The sequence below is a fragment of the Myotis davidii genome, unplaced genomic scaffold, assembly GCF_000327345.1.
Source record: "Myotis davidii unplaced genomic scaffold, ASM32734v1 scaffold59, whole genome shotgun sequence".
Classification (NCBI taxonomy): domain Eukaryota; kingdom Metazoa; phylum Chordata; class Mammalia; order Chiroptera; family Vespertilionidae; genus Myotis; species Myotis davidii.
In genome coordinates, this window is record NW_006293001.1 from 8,960,907 (window position 1) to 8,966,833 (window position 5,927).

Sequence of the window (5,927 nt, forward strand, 5' to 3'; positions counted from 1 at the left end):
CCAAGAACCTACAACCAAGATTACTTTATCCAGCAATGCTATCATTCAGAAGTGAGAGGCAGATAAAGAGCTTCACAGATAAGGAAAAGCTAAAGGATTTCATCACCACCAAACCAGTATTATATGAAATGCTGAAGAATATTCTTTAAGAAGACGAAGAAGAAGAAAAAGGTAAAGATAAAAATTATCAACAACAAAGTGACAACAAATAAATATCTATCAACAAGTGAACCTAAAAATTAAGTCAGAGTAAACTGGTGAATATAATAGAAGCAGGGGCATAGAAAGGGAGTGAACTGACAATTCTTGGGGGGAAGGTGGAAAGGGGGATGTGGGAAAAGACTGGACAAAAATCTTACACCTATGGATGAGGACAGTGGCAGGGGGTAAGGGCATGGGGTGAGGTGGGAACCAGGTGGAGGGGAGCTATGGGGGGAAAAAAGAGGAACATCTGTAATAATCTGAACAATAAAGATTTATTAATTTAAAAAAACGTACAATGGAAGTAACAATGGAGGGAAGAATTGCATAATGGATCATAGATTGGTACCTCAAATTTGATATGCACTAATTAAGCATTAATAGAAACTCATAGAGAAACTTTTAAAATAGTAGTTAAAAAGTAACAACAAGCACTTTTGAAGGATGCAAGAGAGCTAATATTTTGGACACTGGAAAATAAAGTGAAAGAATCAAGTATTTATCCTATCTTTTCCTTAAAAATTGTACCTCAAGGAAACCAAACTGCTGATCCTGAAAAGTTTTTGAAGACATTAACAAATGAATCCGAAGGAAATTGACATTTTGCCACCTCATGAATTAAGAGATTTAGGCAATGATCATCAAAGGCTCTTCATATCACAGAAAGTGAGACAGCAGTCATTAGGTACCTTCTAATAGAAGGACACAATATCACCCATGAGGAATTTCAACCAAAAAATTGAATCTAATCTAGATTTTACATCAAATGCAGGGAACACATTAAATTACACCACAGGGATCCAAATGGCAAAAGCCAGGTTAATAACTCTAAAAGATAAAAACAAACAAACAATTTCTTCAACAAACAACATAAAAAGAACAAATATAATAAAGACAAGGAGGGAGAACCTAAGACAAAAAGAGAGGATGGAGGTGGAGGAGGAGTTATAGATTAAAAGAGACTTTAAAGACATATCAACCAAATAGAATACATGTACCTTATTTGATCCCAATTCAAATAACACAATTTCAAAACTACCCATGAGATAATTTGAGGGGAATTTAAACACTAAGTGTTAATTTTTTTATTTTTTTAATGTATCTTTATTGTTGAAAGTCTTACAGATGTCCCCCCTTTTTTTCCCATTGCCCCCCCAACCCCTGCACTGAATGTTAATTGTTTTAGATATGATAATAGAATTGTGATTATGTTGATTTCTAAAGAGTCCCTGAGTAGTAGAGATACATTCGGAAATATACATTAATAAAATTAGATAATCTCCGATTTGCTCCAAAATAATATGGCAGATCCCACTTCTGGTAATGGCTGCATAAGGAAGTTGGCCAATTTCCCTCCACAGGTAGCAAGTTTATTATTAAAAATTATTAAAATCAGCCCTAGCTGGTTTGGCTTAGTGGATAGAGTGCTGGCCTACAGACTGGAGGGGCCTGGGTTTGATTCCAGTCAAGGGCACATGCTCGGGTTGCTGGCTTGATCCCCAGTAGGGTGTATGCAGGAGGCAACTGATTAATGATTCTCTCTCATCATTGATGTTTCTATCTCTATCCCTGCCTCTCTGAAATAAAAAATATATATTAACATTTTTTTTCAATCAAACATTTCAGAGCCCTAGAAAGTGACCAGATGTGGGTAAATACTTAAGAAGTGTCTTTTCATGAAAAACTGCTGCTAAATCTGGTAAGAACGGCAACTTTATGGCATTCTTGTTTGGAGAGCATTGCTATCTATCCAGCTCAAGTAATGAAAACTTGCAGATTCCATTTGAGTTGAGTGGCAATGCTGCTAAAAATTTAAGGGGGAGATTCTGGAGGCAAGACAGTTATAGAAGAATTAAAATAATAAACTCTATAGACATCCCTGATTAATTGATAAACTATACATTCACACAGGAGATCCAGTACGCCTAGCAAAAATTAAAAACCTGGAGGAGATTGTGAATGTTCTGTTCTTTGGAAGAACATCCTCAACCCACACACAGCTTATGCAGCCATGGTAAAAGCGTTGCTGGTTTAACTTGTCTGAAGATAAACTCTACCCATGTTATTGGTTGACTGTCATGCCAGTACGGAGAGGAACTTCAGAGAGCCAGACTTAAAAACAAACAAACATTAGCAGAGACTTCAAAGGCTGCCTATTGTGAAGAGAGATTTCATAGCTTGCATCCAGGGAAAGTAACTGCCTACTAAAACAAAGAGCAACCACCCTCAGAACAAAACAGAGTCTACAACATACTCTATACAATGTCAGGTTTTCATTGAAAAATTACTAGACTTGCAAAGAAATAGGAAAGTGTTACATTGTTGTAAGGAAAAAAACAGAATTGTTCTAAGCATATTGAATTTAACAATTAGATTTCAAAGCAGCTATTATAAACATATCAAAATAATTAAAGGAAATATAGGGAATCTAAATAGAAAAGGAGAAACCATTAAAAAGAACCAAATAAAAACTGAGTTGGAAGTTCAATAATTGAAATAAAAATGTCACTAGATGTGTTCAATATCAGAATCAGTGAATTTGAAGGTAGACCAATAAAAATTGTCCCATCTGTACAACAGAAAGAAAAAGATTGATGAAAAATGAACAGAACTTCAGAGATCTGTGGTATAATATCAAATGTCTCTTTATATGTGAAAATTGGACCCCTGGGGGAAAATGATAAAGAGAAAGGCAGAAAAAATATTTGAAGAAATAATGGTCAAAAACCTCCCACATTTGGTGATATAACAGGCACATCCAAGAAGTATCACAAACTCCAAAAAGAATAAACACGAGAAAAACACATCACAGTAAATATTCTGAGAGTCAAAAATAAAGAGAAAAATATTAAAATCAAGAGAATAACAACACATCATATATATAGGGACCAACAATATATTTAATAGCAGATTTCTAATCATAAACAATGAAGGCTAGAAGACACTGAAACAACATATTCAAAATGGAAAAATATGACATCCCATAATTTTATATCCAAGGAAATGAAGGTAATATAAAGACATTATTTAAAAAAAACAAAAACCAACTGGCCCTGATCACTGTGGCTCAGTTGGTTGGAGCACTATCCTGTACACCAAAAGGGGGCGGGTTTGATTCCAGATCAGGGTGCATACTCAGGATGCAGATTTGATCCCCAGTTGGGGAGTGTGTAGGAGGCAATTGATCAATGTTTTTTTCTTTCTCTTTTCCTCTCATTCTCCCCCGCCCCACACACACACACTTCTCTCTAAAAATCAATAAAAAAAGAAAATCAAACTGAAGAATTTATTGCTAGCCCATCTGTACTGTAAAACATACTATAGAAAGTCTTCAGGCTGAATAGAAATGGCTAATCCTATATAATAAAAGGGAATATGCAAATTGACCCTAATGGCAGAACAACTGGTCGCTATGATATGCATTGACCACCAGGAGCAGATGCTCAATGCAGGAGCTGCCCCCTGGTGGTCAGTGTTCTCCCATAGGGGGAGCTCCACTCAGCCACAAGCCGGGCTGACAGCTGGGAGAGCAGCAGTGGTGGCAGGAGCCTCTCCTGCCTCCTCTGCAGTGCTAAGGATGTCTAACTTTGGCTTAGCCAAAATCGGACATCCCCTGAGGTCTCCCGGGCTCCATCATGTCAATCAATGATTCTCTCTCAGCATCAATGTTTCTCTCTCTCCCTCTCTCTTCCTATCTGAAATCAATGAGAAAAAAAATATATATATATTATTATGTGTGTGTGTGTGTGTGTGTGTGTTTTTAACCCAACAACAACAAACCCAGAAAACAATTTGTTGGAATTTGGAGAAATTGGAACCCTTGAACATTACTGGTGGGAATGTAGAAAGGTACAGCTGCTATAGAAAACAGTACAATGGTTCTAAAAATAAACTAAATATAGAATTACCATGTAACCCAGCAATTCCACTTCTGGGTATGTAAACAAAAGAACTGAAAGAAGAAACTCAAACAGATATTTGTATACCAATGTGCACAGAAGCATTCTTTGCAATAGCCAAAAGATGGAAACAACCCAAATCTATTGATGGATATATGGATAAACAAAATGCAATATACATGTACAATGGAATGTTATTCAGCCTTAATAAGAATGAAAATGATGCCCTAACCGGTTTGGCTCAGTGGATAGAGCGTCGGCCTGCGGACTCAAGGGTCCCAGGTTTGATTCCGGTCAAGGGCATGTACCTTGGTTGTGGGCACATCCCCAGTGGGGAGTGTGCAGGAGGCAGCTGATTGGTGTTTCTCTCTCATCGATGTTTCTGACTCTCTATCCGTCTCCCTTCCTCTCTGTAAAAAAATCAATAAAATATATTTTTTAAAAAAAGAATGAAACTGAGCCATAGCTAGTTTAGCTCAGTGGATAGAGCTTTGGCCTGTGGACCAAAAGGTCCCGGGTTTGTAGGCACCTCCCTGGCCCAGGCCTAGGAGGCAACCAATCGTGTTTCTCTCACATCGATATTTTTCTCTGTCTTCTTTCCCTCTCTCTTCCACTTTCCCTAAAAATCAATGGAAAAATATCCTTTGGTGAGGATTAACCAATACAAAACAAAACAAAAGAATGAAACTGACATATGTGGCAACATGAATGAACCTTGAAGATGTTATGCTAAGTGAGATAAGATACCAAAAGGACAAATATTGTATGATTGCACTAATATAAGGTACCTGGAATAATCATATTAATGGAAACAGAAAATAGAACAGTGGTTACCAGAGGCTGGAAGGGAGAATAGAGAGTTCTGTTTAATGGATAAAACGGTAAATTTTATATTATATATATTTTACCACATTAAAAAACAAGTTAAAACTCAACAATAAGAAATCAAACAACCCAATCAAATAATTAACAAAAGATTTGAATAAACACTTCACAAAAGAAGGCACACATATAGTTAAGAAGAACATGAAAAGATGTTCAATATTTTTAGTCATTAAGGAAATGCATAATAACACCATGAAATATCACTACACTATAATAATCTAAATCAAAGGATAGTACTAAGTGATAGTGAGGATATGGAGCAAGTTGTCTTCATATATGTTGTTGGTAGGAATGGAATATGGTACAGCCATTTTGTAAGACAGTTTTTAGTTACAAATGATTGCATGCCAGGTCCTTCATACATGTTCTAAAGTTTCTGGTACTCACTTTAGATGTGGAACCTGTAAGATCCCAATCAATATAATTTCTGAGTAACTAGAGGCCCAGTGCACAAATTTGTGCACATTGAAAGGAAATTAATTAGAAGGTGGCCAGCGGGGCAGGACTGGGCTAGATGGGCCAGACACGCCCTGGAGCCAACCTCCCACCATCTCTCCCTGGCCGGCTGCACCTGGGGTGGCACCGGGTCTTGAAGGGTGCTGGCAGAATAAGCAGGGTGCCTCCAGCAGGTGGGGTCCCTCAGCCTAGCCTGTGGGGATTGGGTCGAAACCGGCAGTCCAACATCCCCCCACCCCCCGCCCCAGAAGTCTCATAGTTGCAAGAGGGCACTCTGCAAACTTGCTGTCGCTCAGCACCTCCTGTGTTGAGCGTCTGCCCCCTGGTGGTCAGTGCGCATCATACCTACCAGCTGGTTGGCCAATTGGCCAGTTGCTTAGTCTGTTATATATATACTAGAGAGGGTTGGGGCGCCGCACCCAGTCACACACAGAGCAGGGCTGATTGGGGAGGTTATGGCTCTACCCCCGCACACACAGAGCAGGT

The 5,927-nt window shown here is 38.3% G+C and overlaps 1 protein-coding gene and 1 long non-coding RNA gene across 2 annotated transcripts in view; one reads left to right on the top strand and one right to left on the bottom strand.

Moving 5' to 3' along the window:
- Positions 1–2,636, top strand: part of LOC107183526 — a 7,157-nt gene extending 4,521 nt beyond the window's left edge. Inside the window, exon 3 of the long non-coding RNA XR_001514316.1 lies at positions 1,828–2,636. This is a non-coding gene — a long non-coding RNA (uncharacterized LOC107183526). The remainder of the gene's footprint in view (positions 1–1,827) is intronic.
- CCDC173 (coiled-coil domain containing 173) overlaps positions 1–5,927 on the bottom strand; it is a 31,275-nt gene that overhangs the window by 3,654 nt on the left and 21,694 nt on the right. The window lies entirely within an intron of this gene.